The 24793-nt window shown below is 46.7% G+C and overlaps 1 long non-coding RNA gene across 1 annotated transcript; it reads left to right on the plus strand.

Moving 5' to 3' along the window:
* On the plus strand, positions 1-6384 carry LOC118918582 (uncharacterized). The gene is made up of 3 exons (XR_005027196.2): positions 1-231; positions 1753-1845; positions 5837-6384. It is a non-coding gene; the product is annotated as an uncharacterized LOC118918582 (long non-coding RNA).
* The last annotated feature ends 18409 nt before the right edge of the window (positions 6385-24793 follow it).

Below are 24793 nucleotides of genomic sequence, written 5' to 3' on the forward strand. Positions count from 1 at the left end.
CCCACGCCCAGGGGCCGGTCCAGAGCCCCCCACCCCACGCCACCCTCACCCGGCTTAGGCGAGCGACAAGGGCTCTCCGTGAACCTTGTAAGGTCTTGTGCTGGCACCTTTCACTCCGCGACATATTCACCTCAGTGCCCGTATTCGGACAGCCGCTCCGCCCGCCAACTGGGATGACCAGCTCAGGGACAACAGTCCGGGACGGTGGCCGGCCCCCTGAGGGACAAAGGCGTACGTTTCCCCAACAGCAGCCCTAATCTCCCCAAATTTCCATTTCCTCTCAGGCTTTTAGGACAAAAAAAAAGGTCGCGGTGGGGTGCAGGGGCGGCGCTCAGTCCGAGAGCCGGGTTGGGTGCGTCCCTGGCTCGGCAATCCGCAGGCTAGAGACCCCTCAGGGAGGCCTTCGGGCGGCGGTCGCGGGCTGCTGCCGTGTCCACCCGAGCGCGGGCTCGTGGGTCTGAGCTCCCGTTAGCGCAACATGCCGCCGAGGGCCCATGTCCTTTCCTGTCTCCTTAGGAAACGACCAGATTTTGAAACTCATTTTAGGCTGTTGATTTAAAACAAAACAAAACAACAAAACAAAACAAAACAGAAACAGAAACAAAACGAAACAGCATTTGGTGCTCATTTTCTGTTGTGCGGCATGTAAGAAAATTTGTGCGGGATCCAGGGTGTATTTTCTGAGGCCTTGCAGCCTGTTTTGGGCCCCACGGCATGGAGAATAGGAGTGTGTGGAAGGATCTCGGAGGATGAGGATGACATAATTCCCGGGAAGGAAATACACAGAAAAGAAAAACAAAATCCACCAGAGATGATTTGTTCCTGCTCCAAATGCATCATCCAAGGAGAATCCCTTTGGGCTACAGTTACCTGGGCTCAGGGGTCCCGGGCCTCAGATCCACCAATGGGGAGGGAGTTCCCTGAGATTTGAACCCCCAACGTCCATCTTGAGGAGGGAATGAAAACTCTGGGTACAGGGAATGAAAGGGAGATGGGAAGGCTGCTGGGAGTCCTGTGTGGCTGCAGCCCCAAAGTAAACTCCATGTCTGGGATGCCTCCATATATTGAAGTTATCAAGGTGCTCAGACTCAGAGGAGGGAGTTGGTTAGTTATGTAGGGGCTAGAAATTTGGGGGCAAGATGACCCTGGTAGGAGGTGCAGACTAAAGCTTTAAAACTCCCTCCCATTGTTCTTCCTTCCCCCTTTGTGTCTTCCTTTCTCTTTCCAGTCTAAGGTCAGGCCTCCAGGTACAAGTGGCTTTGCTCCCAGGCTCTACTTGGATGGATGGATGAGAAACTGCAAAGTCTGAGAAAGGGTCTCAATAGTGGTTCAGATTTCGGAGACCCCAGAAATAGCCACAACTCAAGATTCCCTCCAACAAAGGAAACTTTAATCTCATTGTCCCCCACAACCTTGTGTCCTAGAGGGCCTAAAAAGTGTCATTTTCTAACCCAGAGGTTCCTGGATGCCTGAGAGGCTAAGCTGAATTTTGCAAGCAGATAGTGGTGGTGGTGGAGGGGGAGGTGGTGGGCAAGGGGGGAGCCAGTTTCTGAAGATTTCCTGTCTCAGTTCAAAATCATTGCTCACAAAAGAGGGAGGACTTGTGTCGTCCTGTTACTACTCTATTGAATGTAATTTTTCTTCTCTCTCTCACGTAGAATCAAGGGTTTCTAAATACCCTCACAACAATCCAATATTTGATTCTCCCTATGGGAAGTGAATCTGATCAGGGCCTTCTTTGCTCTCCTCCAGCACCTTCAAAGGAGCCCACAGAAACACAAAAAGCACAGGGGGATTCTCTTGCTGCTGAAAATGACTTTGCCTAGTACCCAGAATCCAGAAATGGTGAGTGGTTTCTCTTCAAAGGCTCTCAGGGTCCTGGGGCTGGGAGAAAGCTGGGCTGGGCTGCCAGGGGGTCTCCCTTGCAGCTGTACCCAGCTAGGGAAAGAGGTGGACAGGACCACCTGGAAAACTTAGATTTCTCAGTTCTGTAGATTCCCTAGAGGAGGAATTCTCCCTTTGGGAGTGATTGTTGCCAATTTTGGTTTCCAGATTTGGTTTTCCAGCCCAGGAAAATCGGGGCCTTGTTTAAATCTTTTCCTAGAAGTTATATGCTCATTCTTTGGCTTTCTGTTTTCTATTAGCCAAACAGAGACTTCACATAAGATAATCTTGGTTTCTCCCTCCGACCTCTGAAACATGTAGTTTGGGGGAGATACTGTATTTAAAATGCCAATCCCAGTAATGAGCCCAACTTAGCAGTGTGAGCCCCCACCCCCTCCTTAATGAACAGAGCTGTTGAGAAATAATTTCACTTTGATCTAGTTTGTGACCTGATTTTTTGGCTTAAAGAAGACTGGGCGGCTAATTGGATTCTTCAGTTGCCTTTAATCTCCACCTCAACACTTGGAACCTGACCAAGCTGAATTAAAACAAGTCTGATAAACAAGATGTAGCTGGCTCCCAGGTTAACAGCAACTAAAAAAAAACCCCACCACGACTGTGGGGTTTAATGATCACAGTGTGGTTGGCACCTCACAAAAACATGAGGCCGTAGGCCCCCAGAACCTGTAGCACGGAAGTCTTCAGAATCCCTTCGCCTTCCCTCCCAACACCCTGGATGTGATTTAATTAGAAAGAGTAGGCCATGTAGATGGAGGTGGGGAAGAAAAACTTACAGTTGGCGAAAGAGGCAGGGTTGGGGGGTTCATCCCAAAGGGAGGCAGGATGTTGAGGAGATTTTGTCCCTGGGAGAGGAAGCAGGCAGAGAATTTGAGGGCTGGACAGTAAAGATTGCAATTCAAATTTCCAACTGTGCTCCCAGAGTGAGGGGGTGCAGGAGGGAAATAGGATATGAGGGGCAGGGTTATGCAGCCTGAAGTGCTGGGAATCATGGGTTTTGTTTAATCTTCTCAGATGCCAGGGTTTTGTGTTATGGAGGCAAAGCAGGAGGAAGGCATCTGCTGGGCCCTCCCCGTTCTTAGTGTGGGGCCTGAAAAAGGATTCTCTTGGGCTCCCTTCTTGATGCTCCATTTTGCTCTCTGCTTAAGAGGCTGGAGGGATTCTGAGAGATGGCTTCTCCAACGCAGTGGGAATTTAGGCCAGGATCTAGACACTATTGATATCCGGGGCAGGCTACTTTGCTGTGAGGGCCATCCTGTGCATTGTAGGGTGCTTAGCAGCATCTCTGGCCTCTATCCACTAGATGCCAGTAGTACCTACCGAAGTTGTAACAATGAAAAATGTCTCCATACATTGCCAAATGTCCCCTGGGGGCCACAATCACCCCCAGTTGAGAACCACCAGTTAGGTTTCTGTGAGGCAGAATTTCTGGAGAAAACATGGACTGCTTTGCTTGAAATGCTCTTTAGAGGGTTTCAAAGAGCCAGGGGAGTCGGATGGGAGCCTCCTTTTTCTTTTGGCCTTATTGGTCAGCAGGATCATGAACACCTTCTCAGGACTGTCTTGAATCTCCATTCCAACACCTACCTGCATGAAACCTTGAACAAGCTTGTAGCTTCCAGGGCAAATAATCCAAATCTTTAGGCACACTGAATCTAGGATGACTGTGTGTGTGTGTGTGTGTGTGTGTGTGTTTAGGATAGATGCTAGGGGAGGGAGATCCATGCCTCACTTTTTCTTTCAGCCTTAAGTAAATGGAAGTTTCCTTTGCATACCTAGCCTTGTGGTAGGAAATGGCTGAGCTTTTGTACAACCTGTTCTGTTGACATTAACACGGAGAAGAGAGCCTATTGCCAGAGTTGAAGTGACGGTTGGTCTCTAGGATGCTATTAGGCAGATTCTGGTTCAGTAAGTGGCCCTGTACCTCTGCAGCCATTGCTTCCCTCCAGCACTGAGAACCAGCCAACCTGACTCTGAACAACTTCTTCTCACCTAGGTTTTCTGAAAGCTGTAAGGTTCAAGAAAGTATTTGCATAATTTATTGAACATTTAGCATTATTATTATAATGCTGGTGGAAAATAATACAAATAATAAGAATTTTCTGATAATCTAGCCATTTCAACCAGATTCTCCCTTCTTCCTTCCTTCATTTCTTTATTCCCCTTTTCTTTTTCCAGAATGTGTCCACATACAACACAAATGAATGAACATAAAGATTGAGAAAAACTGGCTAATCTACAAAGCATAGTTCTATAAGGCTTAAATATCAATTATCAGAATAGGGTTAAATTGGTGATCCTTGTATTTATTTTACAGGCATTCTTAGTCTCTCCTGTACAACAGGTTGTAACTGTTTAGGGCTAGCTAGGCACCTTCAGGAGTTGGGGTCTCCAGATGCATTAAGCTTTAGGTATTTGACAAAACTCACTGATTGAGTGCTTATAGAGTGCTAATCAATTTACAAGTATTAAACTATTTACCTCACAATTCTAGGAGTTGACATTATAGTCATCTCCATCTCACAGATGGGGAAACAGAGGCACAGCCAGGTTCAGTAACTTGCCCATGGTTATCCTGCTAGTAAGGGGCAATACCAGGATTGAACTGAGTCATTGGGTCCAAGAGCCCTCTTTTCAACTGCTAATCTCTGCTGCCTCTTGTTTGTGTGCTTGGTAGAGACAGTGGCCCAGAGGACAAAAGTTAGAGAGGTGGCATCTCTGTGCTTAGCAGATACTGCTCTAGAAGCTCACTCTGAGCTTCTGGGCCAGATTCTCTGTCAACAGTGGGTCTATTAATATTAGCTTTTCTGATCATTGAAAGTAAGTTATAGGAAATGTAATGCATATCCCTGGGCTTTACTACCTCAGGACACAGGAGATGTAATGAAGGAGGGAAGGTTGTAATTGTAGAAAAACGTCAGTTTTAACAGAAATCAGTGGCAGCCAGAGACATTCTTCCCAGGTTTCCGGCCCTGCTGGTGGCCCCTCCACCAGGCTCCATGCAAGCAGGAACCCCCAGAGGAGGAAAGGGGCCTGTTATAGGAGTCATCAACCTGTCACCACAGCCAGGGTGAATATGGCTTCTGGGTTGTGGGGAGGGGGTGGAGGCTTAGTCTTTAGCACTGCCAAGCTGCAGGGATGAGGGGAGGGGGTAATGGGGTGGGAGCTAGGATGGGGGAGACTGGAGGTGGGGCAGGCCTTCTCTCCCTTTAGCCTTGGGACAGACATTTATTGAGTCAGCAAGGCTCTGCGCTAGGCAGCACTGGGCATTTAACACAGGCAAGGTGGCACTTACCCCAAACATCCTTAACAGTCTACAGATGTGTGCATGTGTGGGCTTGTGTATGAAAAATGGGATGACATGATTGCATAAATGACAGCACTGAAGTCTGAGATGAAACCCAGGGACAGAGCAGTATGGACAGTGTGCTGAGTTGTGGGGTCAGCTTGGAGCAAGCAGCAGGAGCCTGGGGTACTTGTCCTGGTCCTAGAGGGTGTCCCTGGGGTAGGCAGGCAGAGTTTTCTCCAGTAGAGAAGTGAGGGTATTGTTGGGAAGAACACACAGTTGGGCTGAAGGAAGCATTGTCCATCACCCACTATGTTCTAGAGGGTGCACATTTGTTGTTAGTCCAGTTTTGCAGATGAGGAAACTGAGGCAGAGGATCAGTGATTGTGCAAGGTCCCACAGCTGGGTGGAGTATGCCACAGTCTGTGTGACTGGGGGAGTCCCTTTCTTAGCCACTGTGAGCCAAGTCCATAGGTAGACTGGTACAGTTAAGTTCTAAGTAAATGGGAGCCCAAGTAGGAGGCCTTTTTGTGGTTTGCATAAGAAAAAGCTGTATTGTTCTTACATTTTTGTATCTCCCTCCCTGCCATCATCACATCCTGAGGGACATATGCAGTGGTGATAAACTGGGTTTTCTTTCCGGGGCAGGTCAGAGGGCACCGTCGCCCGGGGTAGGGGTCCACGACGTGGAGGCCCGTGCAGAGATCGGAGAGGGGCGGCCACGGCCTGGAAGTCGCACGGGGACCGGCAAGCTATCGCGTAAGCCTGAAGCCCCAGAGACCCCGATCTCAGAGCCGGCGGGACCCCGCTGCGCCGAGCCGCGGCGGGGCAACTTCCCGACCCGGCTGCGTCCTCGGGCTCGCTCGGGGCTGTCGGACAGAGCCGCCTGCCTGGCCCCAGGTGCGTCAGCACCGGCCCGCGCCTCGGAGAATCGAAATGGGGCCGTGATCCACACTCTTCCCCTCGTGGAGAGAAACTGAGACTCCCGGCTCCGCGACTTAGCCAATTGCGTGACCGGGACGAAGTCAGGAAACTTCTGATCTGTGAAGAAAGTAAATAAAGACAACAGTAGCAGTACTATAAGCATTTGTTTACCCAGCGTGATAGGGTCAAATGAGATGGCTTTTTCAATGAGCATATGTATGATATCCACCTACTATATGACAGGCACTGCGCTAGGCTCTTTAATTCTAAAATATTTTTACTTGTATCTTTTTGGATAAATTGTATTGAAATATCATATACAAAAAAGTGCATAATTTTTTAAGATAAAAAAAATCACAAACTGAACACGCCTGTGTGATCAGCAGCAGATCAAGAAACAGAACTTGACTAGCACCTCACTAACCCAAAGGGAGCCACAGTCCTGGCATTTAACCCTAATGGTTTTTTATTTAAAAGGGCATTTATTCAACAAATCAATGATGCTGTGAAAGGGCATTATACATGGCCGATAATGAGCTATTAATGAGGTCCCATTGTCTAAATTAGTTGCTGTTGAGCCTGGATGAGATTTATCTGAGTACTTGATTCTCCTGATCTTTCTCAAGGGACTGGAGATTTGGGTTCTCACCTCAACCCTCTCGCGAATGTCTAGGCACCCCCTGCCATCTCTGGGCTTCCTTGGGTGGGATAAGGGGGTTGGCTTTCACTCTGAGGACCCTTCCTTCTGTGACTAATGAACGTGGCTTGGGTTTATCAGAAATAATAAGATGGACTGGGAGCATGGCTCATTGCAGTATACATTATTACTAAAACAAATATTATTAATGTATTCATAATAATAACACATCTGAAGGTGAATATCCCCAGCCTGAGGCTCATAAAAAAATGTGGGGCCTGGGCTCATCATAAAACCTCGAAGAGGTTCTATTACTTGAATAACAACTAGAGATTTCTTTGGAAATCCTTAGAGAAGAGTATTTGTATTTGTGCCTTGTAAACAGAATCTTCCTAGAGAATGATCCCCTCAAGCACCCCTGGGTGGTAGATTGGAATGGCCCATCCTCACCATTCTAATGTGCTGCCCTGAGTTCCAACATAAAAATTGGTAATAGTAGAAGGTATGGATCCCAAAGAGTTTTCTCCCTACGTGTTCATTCCCTGTTAGACAGGGTGATGGGTAAAGGTCCAGCCTCTCTTCCTAATATGTCTGGCCTGGGGATGCACCAGGATGGGGCTCAGGGCAACCTCTTCAGAGATGAGAGATCCTAATCCAGCAGAACTGAGTCCATCCTGCCATGAGCTCTTTCCCCAGGGAGTTAGATGTCCTCAGAATCAGGTATGGAGAAAATGTTACAGTACCAATGCCTTACACATGAGGATTTATAGCTGACAAAGCCCTAGCCATTTCTCTGTCTGTTTGGTGGGTTAATACAAATAGTTCCCTGGGGGTTGTTTTCATAATGACTGAAGGATACCAAATATAAGTATTCTTTGTTAATTTTGAAGTGCAAGGTGACTCTGGCTTTAGCTCTGGAGTTACACAGACTTAGGTTTGAGTCCCCATTCTGACATCCAGTGGCTTTGTGACTTTAACTTTCTAAATTTAAGTTTCCTCTACTCAAAAAGGATATAATGATATCATCTAGGGAGAATATAGCCAATGATTCTGGAACATTTTCTTATGTTGACAGATAATAACTGCAGTAGTGGAGGTGAGGGTTTAATAATACTGGTAACTGTTGAACCACTATGTTGTATACTTGAAACCAATATAAGATTGAATATCAATGATACTTCAATAAAAAAAAAGACCTGAAGTGTAAACTGAAATGCTCATCATCAATAGAATGGATAAATAGTGATAGATTCAAATAATGAAATGTTATGCAGCAATGAAAAGGAACAAATGACAACTATATGCAACAATACAGATGAATCTCAAAAACATAAAATTGAGCAAAAGAAGTCAGGCCAAAAAGAATTCATTCTATATGATTCCTTTTATATAAGTTAACACATGGAGAGACTATTCTATGGAATTAGAAGTCAAGATACTGTTTACCCTCAGGGAGATGGGTAATGACTTGAAAGGGAGAATGAAGGGGCTTTCTATAGGGCTGGTGATGTTCTATTTCTTGATTTGACTGTTATTTAGACATTTGTATTCACTTCGTGAAAATTCATCCCGCTTTACACTTATGATTTATTTTTATGCCTCTATGTTACACTCTGATCAAAAGTTTTAAAATTTCAAAAAACATTCACCTAGATAGTTCATATGACTGTTGTGAAGTTTAAGTTCTATGATGCAGATAAAGCATTTAACTCAGTACCGAGAATAATGGAGGTGTAAGAATAGTTAGCATTAATTACATATTATCAATATTGTTATATAATGTAATTCTTATAGACATGGCAGAAGTCATTCTCATTTTATAGAATATTGAACCACTAATATATGCTACATCATGGATAGACCTAAAAATTATGCTAAGTGAAAGAAGTCAGTCAAGAAACCACTTATTCTAAAATGATTCCATCTGTCTGAGATGTCTGGAAAAGGTGACTTTATAGAGACAGAAAGTAGAGATTAGTGGGCACTTAAAGCTGGAGGTAGGAGGGGAGATTAACTGTAAAAGGGCATAAGGGGTCTTATTGTGGGGGAATTTCATTCTAAAATGGATTTATTGTGATGGTTGCACCATTTGGTAAGGTTCCTATAAATAACTGAATTGTACACCTGAAATGGGTGAGTTTTGTGATATATAAAACATATGTCAATAAAGTTGTTTTAGGAATTCAGAAAGTATTACAAAAGAAAGAGAACAGAATCCAGCTTTCCAATTAGGTGTTCTGTAGACTATGGCACAGTCATTTGCCTCCCTTTCGGTAGAAGAGAGTAGGCAAGAACAGAGGAGGAGCTACTGTTAGAATCTCTATTAAATAAAGGATGCAATTAAGTATATTTGGAAAATGTAGAGATGGCAGTCTTAAAGAGGAGAGAATGGGGGAAGAATAAGCATTTTTGGTGTAATGGAGGTATAAAAGAGTAATAATTGTGGCTAATTTTTAACTCTCAGTATTCTAAATAGCTTTATATTTTAAAGCTATATTCTTAGTATTTAAAAAAGCTTAGTGTTCTAAACGCTTCATATACATCATCTTTTTTAAACTGTATAACATATTATAAAATGAGTAGCATTATCTCCATTTCAGAGGTGATGAACTTGAAGCACAGAGAAGTTAAATACCTTGATGAAAATCATGAGCTAATACATGGTAGAGTCAGGATTGGAATTCAGGTAGTTTGCTCCAGAGCACCTGCATTTTATGCTGCTATTAATGCATATGAAAAGGAGAGGGATGTCAGGGATCTAAGCAAAAATCTTGAGTTATGTGTGTGAGTGTGTGAGCCTGGAATATTCTGTGATTACGCTTAGGAAAATGTTTTATGTGTAAATGTGAACCACGCCAGACATCTTCATGGGGATGGATCCTCTCTGTTTATCACTGCGGGGTGTTATTTTTCTTTATGAATATTTTAAAATTCTAGACAACCCCTTTTCTTTTTGTGTTTGAAGTGTGCTCATGTTCATTTCCCATAGTATTAACTGAGCTCATGTTTCTGGGACAACATTCAGACTGATGAAACAATCACAGAATCACGGCCCTGCTCCAAATCACATTCCCCTCTTCCAGCCTCTTTCACAGTGTCCCTAATTCAGCCAAGGGTGCCCTTCCCACTCCAGTTCCTGTCCCTGGAAATCCTGTTCAATTTTCCAATGCCGTTTCCTCCATAAAATATGAAGCCTTTCTGGATTAAATAGAAACAAAAAAAAACAGGTTTTAAGGATCTTCTTTCATGGTTTGCTGCATTGAGAGAGAATATGTGCTGCTAGAGGATAAAACAGGCCACATCTATTTAGAACTTGAGAAGAAATGGACTCAAAACTGCAATGCTTTCAAGGACCAGAAATTCTGTGCTTAATCTTTTTGTTTGGATTGTATGAATAGATTGAGTGGACGTAGTATTTTCACTTTTTTAATTCTTTTGGTTTAGAGGAATTAAAAAATTATTTGCACATAAGAAATGGGCAATTTGTAAGTTGAAATGAAAGGAATGCAAGTTTCTTGGATACTGTACAGGCAGGAGAGGTTGAAGGGAAAATAACAGTAATGAAAAGATCAGAGAGAAGCAGACAAGTGATAACAATATGGTGGTCTTGGGATGGGAAGGGGTATAATTTCTAAAAATCTTAATTGTCTTGTGTGTGTGTGAAAAACAAAACTAATGCATGCTTATTTAAAAGAAATCAAACTTTAAAGAAATACATAGTGTGGTAAGGTAATGTGGTAAGTAATGTCCCCCCTACCATCATCCCAAAGATAAGCAATGTAATGATTGTGTATTCCTCCACATGTATGTGCATGTAAAATATACATATATTTCCAATATAATTATCCATGTAAAATATACATATATTTCCTATCTAAGCATCCATGAAATAAACCATATTTGAATGAGTTGCATTTACTTATAGTTTCTTTCTGAATTTAGCAAGTGTGGAACCATACCATACATACTGTTTTTACAGCTTACTTTTTCCTTTTAAGTTTAGCCCTATTTGCCTGTGAACACATAGATCTCCTTTTATATAGAGAATTTCTTGATATATATACTCATTATTTAATCATCTTGTGTATGTGTTTTACGTTACACCAGTAATGTGAGGGTGGATACTGTCCTTGCACACTGTCGTGTGGCTTCCAAGATCTTTTGCAGAAACTGAATTATATAGAATATAGGCTTTTTTATTTGAACCTGACAGAGCTTCGCCTCCGTGTAGAGAGGTGAGGGTGCCTTGAAAGGAACACCTCATCAGGGAACCCTGGGGTGTCTCTGACGGGACGGGTGGTCGAAGCGAGGGTCCACCGAGGGTCGGGATGTGTGCAGGGCTCCCCACAGCTCAAGGTGCGGGACATCGTCGCCTGGAGCCCGAGGCTTTCTCAGCAGAGATCCATTTTAAGCCCAGGCAGGACGGGGCTCCACCAGCCCACGGTGCCTCGAGGTCGGGTTTCCCCGCAACAAATGCGGATCGTTCAGTTTAGGAAATTCCCTGGCTGCGGCTCAGGCCCCCAGCGCTGCCGTCTTCCCTCCGGCGACTCGAGTTGTCCACCCGCCGCCCGGAAGCCGCGCTCCTGAGGTCTCTCGGCAGGAGAGGGTGTGCGCTCGGCCCGAGCGGCCGGCCGGAGCCGCCGGAGTCGCTGTAGCTGCCGGGCAGCTGGCGCCGCGTCACCCCGCACCTACCCTTGGCGGTGTGCGCAACGTGCGGCCCCGCGCGTCTCGGGTTTGGCTGGTCCCAGGAGCAGACGGTTTGATTCTTAACGTCTACATATTCCTTTTTCCGCCTGCGACCGGCAGGCCCATCTGTGGGTGAAGAAAGGCCTCCTATGTGTAGAGGAAAATAGGCCCGAGCTGACCTAGACCACTCCAGTTGTGATGGGGAAACTGAGGCTGGGTTACCCTCAGCAGGGCTGTGGAGCCCAGACCGGCCAGCTCAGCCTTGGCCAGGACAGCTGTGTCCTCCACGTGGGGGCACTGAATCTACCCCTCTACCCCTCCCACCACCTAGGCCGTTTCTTTATTGGGTCAGTGACCTGTAGAAGTCTCCAGCTGGCTTAGTAGGTCACTTCTGGCCTAGAGTAATGGGCCAATACAGACTTGAATAACAATTCAGATTAGTTGCCAACTTGTAAAAACATGTGAAATGAAATATCTGGCACACTTTGCTGGAGCTAAGAACATGCTATCCCAGTCTTCTCAATTTCCTAACATTGACCAAGGCCATCTCTCTCATTGTACTTCCAGGTTATTCCTATAAGACTTGGTGTGTGTCCCCTGCTAGAGTCAGACAAGGGAGGCACCCTGAAAAACAAATCCATTTAACTTCCTCTGATACTTGACACTGTGAATTGGCCAAGGTGTGTGACTGAGTTGGGATTGGTACTCTATTCACAAGGGCCCAGAGGAGTGATGTGACTTGTCTAAGGACAGCCAGGCAGGCAGTGGTGGGAATGAGACTGGAGCCCACTTTCCTAACCATTGGCCCATTCTCTTGGCTGCCCAGGAGCTTCAATAAAACAGAACCATTGGCCAAAGATCTTGTCCATGACCCTGACCTGGGTTCTGGACTTTTGACCTAGTCCTTGTTAAGACCAGCTAAGCTTCCTTTGCTTCTATCTATACCTATAGAATGGAGAGCATCCATAAGGGCTAGCATGTGTCTTAGTTTTCCAGTGCTGGGTTATTGTCTAGGAAACCTCATAGACTGGTGGGCAGCTGTTGCTCACCATCATGCACTGAAACAGCAATTACACTTAAATGTACCAATCTGACCCTATTGGAAATTGGAGCATCTAGCCTTCAGGGGAATTTCCCCAAACCTTCAAACTTGCCACCTACAGGGGGGATGAAGACTGAAAAAGCACCAACCACATTACATGGCCAGCTCTGTCATAATTCTGAGTATTGTGCCCCATTCTTTACTGGGGAGCCAGAAAGAATTGGCTAGACCAGCAGAGGGCCTGTAGTGGTGGAGACTCCTATCATAAAACCAGTACAGGGAAACACAGTGGATGGAAAGTGAGTTGTTAGAGATAATAACTGGTGTGGGTAAGGAGAAATACATCTGAAATGGCTTCTTATTTTACTTAGGAGCATTTCCCACCCAAAACTAAAGAATGTAAAATAGGCCAACAATCCTGCTGTTTCTCCATCAAGGAATGAAAGTGTCAGGCATGTGTTAAGTTATCATATGGAATATCAATCTGTAACTGCATTAGCTATTCAGACATATCCTTTTACCTCCCTGGAGTAAGTGAACAGCTTACAAAAGCTATATTTTTTTTGTGAGTGGGGCTCAGTTTGGATTTGAAATCAAGAAGGCTTAACAATACCCACCCTTTATGAAATTACCACCCAATTTTAATAAGGTCCAAGATATTTAATAGCTCACTTATGGTCTCACAGCAAATTGAGAACAGAAATAGAAATAGAAGTTGGCTGTTTTTCTCAGTTGGTTTCCAAAAAAGAGGCTTGTTCATTTTCATTCTATCTCCAGAGAAACTTCCCACTTTCCCTCTTCGCAATCCCTCTACAATATCTCACTTAGGTGCTCCCACTGTGCAGGTAAATAGAGTTTTTCTTAAAAAGTGACATGCTATACATGTCAAAATAATTAGGCCACTGATTATGCTCTAGCAACATTTTTTTTTGCCTACCTAGAAAAGGGTTTGTGTAGACTGAAGTTCTATGAAGATACTGTATTATTTGTTGGTAGAAAATATTACACACACACAAGCACATGCATGCACATACATACACACACTTTATCACCACCCAGAAAATGTTGGGAAATTTATATTTCTTATAGGTCTTTCTCCTCACCACCTACCCTCCACCACTTTCTTGGTCTCTTTTAATTTGGAAAACATGACTCCTTAATTTCCGGTTCTCTGCAGTCCTTTGGTCCTTCTGGTGTGGTGCTCTATGATGTCAGAGACCTAGGCTTCTTCTACCCTGTTTCTTGCCCATATGTAGGTCCAGGATGTCAGTAGACAACAATGACCCTGCAAAGGGCTCATACATTTCTGCCTTTAAGGAAGGCATCTGGAAGCTGCCATATATTTCTGAGATTTCAATGGCCCAGAATTCAATCTCAAAGCTACCCCTAGTTGCAAGGGAGCAGAGGAAGAGGAATGTGGTCTTTAGGTCTGAAAGCCATGTCCATAGCTGAAGCTTATATCTTCTTACCTTATGAAAGAAGGGGAGAAAGCTGTCTCTGTCACAGTAACTCTAAGTGACAAGCATAGTGTAGGGTACACAGTAGAACCACCATAAATATTATTTAGACTGAGTTAAACCAAAGTATCTTTTGATGATTTCTGGGACCTTCACCAGGAAGGTTAGTAACAATCTCCTGTTACACATAGGGACAAGAAGGTGGGAGTAGAGGCTGGTGAGAAGGAATCAAGTAGCTTTGCTTTCTAAATTTGCTATACCTTTAAGTCAGTTCTTTGGAGAAAGGAGAAATCTATGTAATGTGTTCCCTCCATCTCTCAATATCCCATTGAAAACAGTGCCTGGCATGGCCTCCTCCTTTCATTTATTATACTAGGTATAAGTATGTTAGGTATAGTTTATCTGCCTATACCTCCTGCAGGTAACAAAGTCCCAGCCCACCAAAACTTTATCTCTTCCCTCAAAATAGAAAAAAGACTGGCAGGAATAATTCTCATTTGGCAATTTATAATATCTGTGACATTAAATCAGTGACATCAGGCACTGCGCTCCTTGGTTGGCAAGGTGAAGAACAGAGAGGTCTTAGAAGCTGCTCATGTCCTACTCTCATTTCCTCAATCCTTTTTCCATACCTTCCCTCCACTGCTTCTCTCACCATTCCGGTAACACTGGTAAAGTGCTGATGGGTTGCTAAGGACTCTGCAGTTACTGGTTTAAAATGCAGCTCCTCCCAGAGGGCGTAAACCTTTATGAGTCCAAAGATTAAAAGTGAAAATAGCAGACAATAGGGTTTTATTTGGGCCAATAACCACATGAAGATGGCAAGGCAACTATTATTCACCCCCATTTTGCAGGGGAATAAACGGAGACTCCTGAAGGTTGAGTGATTTGCCCAAGCCCATTAGTGGTGGAACCAGTATTGAAACCCTGAATATAAGGTGATACCCATTGGTATATTTGCTCCAAGCATGGGGTGCTTGCCCCCACTCTTCTTCCTTTCATTCCACAAACTCACAGAACTCCCTTGGGTTGACATTCAGGGAAATAATGTGCCATAGTACTACCAGCTAATGTTTACTGTGACACTATATGCTAGATATTCTTCCAAGTGCTTTATATGTACTAACTCACTTTATCTTCATATGGCCTCATTATACAGATGAGGAAATTGGGGCTTAAAGAAGTTAAGTAATATCACACAGTACAGTGAGTGACAGAGCTGAAATTAGAGTCCAAGCAGTCTCACTTGAGTGTGCACACTTAGCTATTATGCTGAATTGCCACCATAGTTAAAGAGGGCAAGAGTGATATCCTATTATTATTCATAGGTCATCTGCCTATGCTCTTAATCTACCAGAAAGGGAAATTTCCATTATCACACTAGGCATGTCTTAATTTTCTTCTTGTTATGCAGATCCCAATGAATGGAGTTAACAGAAAGGGCACAGGATTCTGGATGCTATCTGTGAAAATTCTTTATTCTTTTAGCCAGATAATTCTTTATTTGTTATGCTTTAACCATTACCACATTTGTTGAACTCCAACAAATGCATGAATGCACACTAGATACAGTTATTTATTTCTGGGAAATGTTAGCCACTTTGTAGGGAAAGGGACACAAATATATTTTTGGTTTCCTGGGCACCATTCCCCTTTACTTCACATTCACTGCTGGTTCTCACCAAGAGTATAATCTTCAGAAGGGAGAATCATAGACATAGTATGGAGAACTAGAGGCACTGCCAAGGTTGGACAAAAGGGAGTTTGAACTTGTTGAGTACCCGCTGTAGGTCAGACACTAATCTAGGACCTTCCCACTTGGCATCTCACTGAATCTTCAGAACAGCTCTGACAGGTAGGCCTCAAAATGTTCCCTGAGAGCTTCATCTTAGCCAGATACCCTGCAGCTTTGATCTGCTTAAAGTCATTGGCTAGTTAGTAGCAAAGCTGGGGTTCAAGCTCAGGTCTAACTGGCTTCCAAGCACATGCTCTTACCTTGTCACCAACTGTCTTTGAAGTACAAGGAATCTCAGCTGAGCAAGTTCATAAGCACTTCCCTACTATCAATTCTGCTTTTGCTGCAGTTACAGATCATCTTCTATCTTGCCAAAGGTCCCTGTGATCTGTCTCTCTCCCTCCTGGACTCAAAATCCAGGTCTCACTGCATTTCAGACCAGCTCCTTGCTGTTTTTCAAGCAAGGTCTGCTGCTGGGTCAGTAGATCTCGGACTCTCTATCCATAGGGAAAGCAGATTCATAGCTATTGGAAGTAAAATTTAGCATTTACCAATCTGGGGTTCCCCCAGATGTCCCATTTACTATCTGTGTGACCTCCTGCCAGTTGCTTAACTTCTTTACAACTCAGTTTCCTCATCTGTAAAATGGGGAGACCCATCCTTCCCTCAAGGGATTGGTGTGTGGCTGAGAAGAGAGTGTGCATAGCATGCTCTTAGCTTAAAGCCTAAGCACATGGATGTTTTCTTTTTCCACTGCCTGTATTGGGAAGTGATGAGGGTTGTGAAGGAAGCAAGGTTTTAATAAAAGGAAAATTGGTCAATTTTTTTAGGTAATCTGATTCTTCAGCTGTAGGGTTAAAATGGTGTCATGACTGCTTCCACTTGTACAAGGGCAGACCCCCTCCTCAGGGCAGAGATAGATCCTAGATCCAGAAAGTTTCCTTTAGCCCTTCCCATGCCTCTATTTAAAACAGTGACCTTTCTTTCCTCTTATAATTCTTTCCAAGACCAGTAAGGCTGACTCCAGAATAATTAGGAAAACATTTCAAAGTTGACATATAGCCAATAATGGAAGTTGTGAAACAACTTTAAGTCCATTATAATAAAAACTTGCAGTAACAGCACATTATACTTGTAAATTTTTAGTAGTATTTCACAACTGTCTTTCCTTTGTGTGTCTGTTAGCATTTCCAGGCTTTAAGGATGGGGTGGGGACGAAGAGTAACTCATTGATTTTGTAGAATCTCTACAAATTCATACTCTTGGCTGTGAACAGTTTGAGACTTTGGTCCTTATTGTGGCTCTGTGACCTTGGTCAAGTCCTCTGAACTCTCCAAATCTTGGCTTCTTCAACTGGAACTTGGGAAGAACAACTCTGGCCTCTTCTGTCTCATTAAGGACCTGGAGTGGAGCAAATGAAATGCCAGGAAGAGAAGTCCATTGGAGCAGCCTGAACCAATAGAGAGATGTCAAGGATTAATATGGTGATGCACCAATATATCTAAAGTGAGAATGGAAGGAAAAATAAGAAACAAAGACAAAGAAGTCAAAAGAAGTAACAATGTTCTATGCTTGGCCATTTATTAGCTGGGCAATTAGAGGAAGGCACTTAACCTTCTGGACCTCAGTTTCCTCATCTGTAAAATGGGGATTGTATTAATAGCTGCTCTTCCTATTACACAGGATTATTATAGCAAATGGGATAGTGGGTATGAAAATATTACCTGAATAAGAAAAGACCACCCAACTGTTACTTATTGTTAATACTAGTAGTAGTGGTGCTAAGGCCTGGTGAAGCTGTGCTATTGTTTCAGAGCTTCAACTCGTTTTACCACCTTTGGAAATGAAATCAATCCTTTGAGATCACAGGGCATGACCTTTTAGCTTCCACAGGCAGGAGTGAAATTCAGTGAGTAGGAGCCTGGCCTCTGATATTACACTGCTGGGATACAAATCTCCCTTCTGCCACTAACTAACAGGCTGTGTGATCCTGAGTAAGCATTTAATCCCCCCTTGACTTGGTTTCTCTATCCTGGCAGTAAATCCTCATGGAGTTGTGATGATTAAGGGATAGAATACATGCAAAACACTTAGAATATTACTGAGAACTCTGAAGATATGTATAGCTCTCTTTATTCTTAGATATTCTTGGTGGCATCTTGGCCTCATGCTGCCTAATTGATAACATTAGTTGTAAATTCTACTTGCTAAATAGAATCTCAGAGTATATCTGATACTAGAAAAATCTAACTGAATGGAAAAGCATCTATATGTATTGTTATGTGGCTTAGTCCTTTTTAATTCCTACTAAAGCTGCTTGCTTTTAACCAGTTACAGCAGATGCTTAAATTGCCATCTTGAGATATCTGAAAAGAAAAAGGGTTATATATCTCATGACCAAGAGGCTGCTGGCAAAGGTGCTGGCAGAACCCTTGTCCATGGTCTTTGGGGGGGCACCCATAGAAAACCAATTTCTATGCCTCACCTTTCCTTGTCCCCACTTACTTCCAAGGCCTTCTTTCCATTCTATCCCTTCTCAAGCAGGGTAGGAGTACTCAGACATGAAAGATCTGCTCTTCTCCACTCTGGAGCCAGCAAGCCAATCACATCTCAGGTCTCTGATTCCCTTTTATGAGAGAAATCTGTGGGTAGGGCAAGTTTTTTCAGTAGGCCCCAGCTGCTGCAGTTCCAGAGTGGTTTCTAATCACCATCCAGTGAAGGCATGTCTTTAGGCAGTGGATGAATGAGAAGATGAGTGAGGCACTAAATTAGATAATGCATCATCAGGTAAAAAGTGCACAGAGAGATACATGGAGGTAATAAAGTGGAAAGAACAGGGATGAATAGTCATGGGTAACAGAGGGATTACGCTCTGCACCAGAGGTTAAGAAAAGGTGACCCTTAAAAAGCCATTCCAGGCAGAGTGGAGAATCATGGGAACTTAGAAACCACGGTGACAGAGTCCATAGGGCAGTAATTCTCAAACTGGAGGGTGTACCAACATCACCTGGAGGGCTTGATAAAATACAGATTCCTGAGTCCCCCTCCAGAGTTTCTAATTCAATAAAGTCAGGAATAGAGCCCAAGAATTTACATTTCTAACAAGTTCCCAGGCGCTGTAGGCACTACAACACCGTTAAAGGGAATCTGAGAAGAGTAGTTGAGAGGCTATGTTGTTTACAAATGAACCTCAAAACTAAGTGAGGCTCAAGAAAGAATGCTCAAGGGTTTCAGAGGCAGGGATGTCCAAAGGCGGCTCCCCAATACCTGGGCTTCAAGCACTACACAAATAGGGTCGACGCACCAATGGGGGTGTGATTGATCATACTGGCTGACCAGGGTAGTCTAGGTACTCATGTCCACGCCTCCCTCCTTCCGCAAGCCTTGACAGTTCGCGAGAGGGTTCCGTGCCCCCTCTCAAAGGAGGGAGGGTAGCGTCCCAGGAGAGCTGCTGGCTCCCTCACCTGTGCATGGTCAGTTACTATTCCCTGGAAGCCTAAGCGAAGCGGCCAGACCCGCCACCCATTCCTCCTGGGTTCCAGCTCAGAGGGCGAGCGCCTAGGCCGGGACGAGGCTCCCTTGCCCAGCGCCTGTCGGCTGTCCTGTGGGCTTGGAGGATTTGGGCTGCCGCCCCCGGCAGAGTCCCGGGATCGGAGCCAGCGAGGATGCTGGAACGCACCGCGACTTCCGCCTCTGGCGGCCGGCAGTGGGGGGCGCACCAAGACAGCAGTTCGGGAGCCGCGCTTGGTCACGCGGCGGCCAGAGGCTGGCAGGGAGGAGGGCTCAGAAAGGGGCCGCGGGGACAGGACGGGCCGGTCGACCGGCTCCCAGGCCGGAAAGGGACGCCCAAGGGCTCAGGCGGCACCTGGCACAGGCCTGTCAGGAGCGGAAGGGACTGAGATACCAGGTCCGGGCCCGGCCTGTGCGCGCGCTCCATTCTTGGACCGGTGACACCCTGTCCTCTGGGCCGACATCCCTCCATTGCAAGCCCCTAATAGCCGGTACCCTACTCTGCAAAGACCACTGCCGCGGGAGTGTGCGCATCCTCAGTCACTCCGGCCGAGCTCCTGAGCCGAAAAGGCGCGGAGTCTCCACGTCGCGGCGCCCTCCGGCCCTTTCTGTTCTTAGGCACTTTTCCCGTTTTGCCTCACTCCTTTGAGACTTACGGTACCAGCCTGAGCTGGCTCCCGCTGGTTGCTCACTCGCTGCGGGGGCCACAGCCACCTCCGCGCTGCCAAGCTGGAAAGAGTTGCCCTCGTCTGGGTCTTTCTATCGTACCCAAGACACACCGCAGTGGTCTACCTACGGTTTTAGGAGTGCTCGGCCCTGGGGGAGCAGCGCTAATGTCCGAAAGAGAATCTGGCTTTTGGATGCCGTGCGACTTGGGTTAAAGTCCTGTCTCAGCCACTTTCCCGCTGTGTGACCCTGGGCAAGTTCCTCAACCTCTCTGAGACTCGTTTTCGCCACTCTGCAACGGAAGGAACTGTATCCCTCAGGGCTCTTTGAAGCTCAATAGCAGGAAGGCAACTAGTCCGGGTCAGGAAGAGGCTCTATAAAAATCAGTCCCCAGAACTCCTCACACAAGGGTTTTTCCATTTCGCGGGAGGGCGAGGCTTAGCCCGCCCAACCGGTTGTACTTCCTTGCTTGGGGGCGGTTCTCTTACCCCTCACCCTGGAGACCGACTCCTCCGTTTGCAGTCCGGCGCCACCGCGTCTCCTGGCCCGGAGAGGGAGAGAGGAAGGGGCTGCATCCTCCTCCTTGGCCCGGGAACAAGGAGAGACGACATACGGTCAGTGAGCACACAGAAGCAGACTCACTGAGAGAAACCCGCACCTGGGAGGGTGCACTTAAGGCTAGTTAACTTGCAGAAAAGAGATCCCACCTGCTAACAACTCCACCCAGATAGGGGTCCCAGATCCTCGACTGGGCCACCCTGACGCTTGCCACAGTACTTGGTTCCTTCGCCTAGGGCCGCCGGGTGGGAGTGGCGGGGTTGGGGACTCCATTGGAAAGGGAACACGGCTATCAGACTCCTCTCGCCTTTGGTCAGTTCAGTGTTTGAAAGGGTTTGTGCCAGTATAAAATCTATGTAATCTATTTAAGATCTACTTTAAAACATGCGCGTGTGCGTGCTCACACACATGAAAACCCACTACTTATCCACTCCATGCAGGAAAGGAGCCCATAGTGTGCAGGATTTCATGATAACCCACCAGTTCCCTGCACTCCAGATTCCCCTTATCCCAAGGGAAGGTCAGATCAAACCCTTGCCCCTTTCCAGATAGTTGCTCAGGGCCTCAGTGGATTGTTATGTTCAAAAAAGGACTAGGCTTTTGTCTCTTAGGATCTCCAGAATGTAGTGGCATTCCTGATATTCAGAACTCAGGTCCTGAAGAGTCTTTCCACCAGCTTTAGCAGAACAGTTAGCCTTGTCTATCCCACATCCCTAAGGGTGGGTGCCTCCAGCTTCCCTGCAGGGCCCTGCACAGTCCCTACCAAGCCTCTGGCCCTGGTCTCAAAAGAGATCAAGGCCTGGAGATCTCCAGGACAAGTTCCCAACTGGTTTTGGGCTATTCTTTTCTCTTTTCTCCTTCATGCCCAAAGTGAATGGTCAGAGGTTAGTTGCCCACAGCTCCTCTCCCCCTTCTCCTAACCCCTCTAATTTCATCTGGGAGTGGAGGTGGAGAAAAGACCTTGGTGAAAACTATAGGCTCAGAATATAATGCCCTGTACTCCCTAATAGCTGCAGTTTTTATGTATGTGGATTTGAAGCTAGAGGGAGGAAGGTTGAGTCCTGACTGTTACTTGTATGTAAGCCTACTCCCCATGCTTCAGATTACTCAGCAGTAAAATAGGGACTATTCATATTATTTTCCTTAGGCCTGTTATGAGGAGGAAGGAGCTAATACAAGTGAAATCTTAGAACAGTGACCACTCTTATCATTTCGGGTTCCTAGTCTTCCAGATGGGGCTTCTCTTTGCTTTCCTGGGAAATCATGGGTGGGGCAGGATGAGAGCAGTCCAGGTGTGTGGGCCCTGAGCCTTTAGCTTCTGAGGGCAGGTCGGCAACATCTCTGGGAGGCCCCTGGACCCACCTAGGTCCCAGAAAGGGTTGGCAGGTTGTGAAGGATTGCCTTGTGGGTGTTGAGGCATCCCTGCAGGCCAGGAGGGACAGGGCCTTGGAAGGAACACTTGTCCAGTGTCTGACTCTCAGCCAGGCTCTGATCATTTGAGTCAAGACCACTGGTCACCATTTCACTCTGGGAGAAAAGGTATTTTGGCCTGTTGAGACCTTTCAAAGGAGTGTTACATAGATTAAAGCAAAATGGGCATCAATGCATTTTGTAATGAAAGCAAAGTTCAGGACAGTAATGTTGAAGGAAAACTCCGTATCATCTCTGCTAGGGTAGTAGAGAAATGTCTGGGCCTTCAGGTGCTTGTGTGTTAGGGGAATTGGTCTTTGGCTGGAATATAGGCCCTTCCAGTTGATGGCTTGAGGCAGGGGCAAGCTCAGGTTTGGGGAGGCTTCTAGTCCTGCCTTGAGTCCTCCAATTCTGTGATGGGCAGGTGGGTGGGCGGGCTGCCCAGGTAGCAGTCTGAAGCTCAAGGTGGGGAACCACTGGGCTCTGGCCGACAGGAGCCCAGACTGACAGGTGTAGAGGCACGAGCAGCGCAGGGCTGTCTGGCTTGGACGACCTGAGGAGCAGAAGGTCCCAAAAGCCGAGTTTCCTGTTCTAGGTGCCTGGTCCTTCTCTGCAGGAGGTGCGAAGAGAAAGGGATGCTGCTTTACCAAACCAGAGTTCCAGAAGCCCCAGGTTCTTCCTGCCTGAAGTACGAACTGTTCTGTGGTGCCCATCGCTGGCACATGCTGCCAGCAATTTCTGCAGGGTGGGCGACAGGGTGCAGGAAGTGGTGCATAAAGGTGGGATTTCCGGTTCCACTGGGCCTCTGGGATCCAGGGGGCCTTGTTCAGGGGCGTGGGGGTGGGGCACATCCCGCGGTGCCTCTGGGCTCTGAGTTCCCTGGTGGGCATCGGCACTGTCAGGGACGAGATGGGGACCAGCTGCCAGAAGTCCCCTCCACGGAGACGTAGCGGCGCGGGAACTTCAGTGGCCACGGCCCGCGCCACGGCTTCGATGACTGAGATAAATATCCACGAGAGCCGAGGGATGCTTATTGTTTAAAAGGACGCTTCCTTTGTTCTCATGCTTTACCAAGTTAGAAGCAAAACCAATATTTTTCTATTAAAATTTTGCTGGCACAGAAGCAATCAAACCAGCTCCTGGAACTCTATGTCCCTTCCTTTCGGCCGCGGCGCGTGCTTGCCGCTAGAAGGCCCCGCATCTGGCTGCAGAAGGTACTTGGGCTGCAGACCATTGCACGCGAGCAGGGTCCGCAGGCCCTTGAGGCATCTCCCACCCACTGCCGCCGCTCTCCCGAGTGTGGTTTTCTTGGGAAGCGAAGCGACTCCAACGATCATTGCGTCTGGTGGCCCTGGCCCAGTTTCCGATTCCATTTAACATAACCGGCGCATCTAATCTCCGCGTCGCCTCCCCGGGGTTCCCACCCAGGGTTCCCACCCACCCCCGGCCTAGCCCAGCCCTGTGGCGGAAGCGGTGCCTGAGCTTTTGAAGTCCGGAGAATTTCAATCTGAGAGAAGCCGGCTAGACCTAAGCCAGTCGCCCCAGCGGGGGAGGGGACAGCGGGCCCGCGGGGCGTCTGGGGGAGGGGGTCCTCCTGGCAGAGGGAGGTGAGAACCGGTGGGGACCCAGTCTGGGCCCCACTCAGGCTTCTATCACACCCTCCCCCTGCTCTTTGGGAGTTGCCCAGGCTTGGGAAGCCGCGGTTTTCACACCTTCTGTGAATTTGCCTTCCTTCTGGAGCCCTGTTGGGAATAACCTTCATGGTACAGTAATAACCAAGCTAGTAAAATAACCCCCATCCCCCCCGACAGTAATAGTGCTCTTATCTAGTCCCCTCCTGTTTTTTTCTTCTTCCTTTTGTTAAAAATCCAACCAATCTTCATCTGACCATTGAGGAAAGGATGCTTTTGGAAGAAGTGACATTTGGTTAAAAAAAATTTTTCCCCTCCTGTGCCCCGGGATACAGCTGGGCCCTAAAGACCGGCGTCACGAGGCTGCTTTGAAAGGGCGACGGAGTTGGGCTGAGGAGGGTGTCCCTGAAACTTCAGATCCAAAGCCCAGAGGAGGCAGGCCCCCTCCCAGAGAAACTGAGCCCCAGCTTGATCCTCCATCCTCCAGGCCACCAGGGGAAACCCCGCTTGGTTGGGGCAGACCCAGGAAGGAGACGCAAGTGGCACCTCTTGATGTTTCAATCTTTCTCGGCTTTCATCTCGCAGGGGAAACCCAGAGGAAAAGAGGATCAAACAAAAAGAACTCCCATTGATGCAAAGCGGGGGGCGGGACAGAGGAGCCCGGAGTCCCTCTGAGGACCCGGCCCCACAGAGGAGAGCCCGGTGGGAAGGTGGTGAGGAGGCAGCAGGCTCACAGGGGAGGGGAGGGGAGGAGAGGCCAGACCCACGCCCAGGTGGAAGGACCCAATGGAGGGTGGGCCACCATGCTGTCTAGCAAACACACTGGCAGTTGCACTTTGACAGGAAGGAGAGCACAAGTCAGGTGCTCCTTCAGGCTCTGGCTGCTGGCAGGCATGACAGAGTCCTAGGGCAACTCTGCACCTTGCTCTGGGGTTTGATACCCTCCGCTCCCAGTCCCTCTTCTCACAAAAATTTCCCCAGGATTTTTGAGCTAGCAGTGCTCAGGAGATGGTAGTTTGGGGGGTCCCAGGAGTTATGTTTATGGGGACGTTACCTTCCAGATCCCCAGGCAAGGTTAATGAACATCTTATTGAAAAGGGGGAGAAGTGGGAAGCAGAAATGAGAAGGGAATTTTTGTCTCTCCTGAACCCCTTGCTTCTTCCACTGCCTCTGTAAGTCCACGGATGGGAAGACTGAGGCAGAGTAGAGAATAAAACTGAGTAGAGAATAAGAAAAAGGAGAGAAAAATGGGAGCTAGAAAGAAGACAAAACAGATAGTGATTGAGGGTCTTTTTCTTTAGAATCTTGTAAATTGGGGCTTTGTCTCGGGCCATGGAAAAGAAGAGGAT

This window comes from Manis pentadactyla, chromosome 7, assembly GCF_030020395.1.
Source record: "Manis pentadactyla isolate mManPen7 chromosome 7, mManPen7.hap1, whole genome shotgun sequence".
In the NCBI taxonomy this organism is placed as follows: Eukaryota; Metazoa; Chordata; class Mammalia; order Pholidota; family Manidae; genus Manis; species Manis pentadactyla.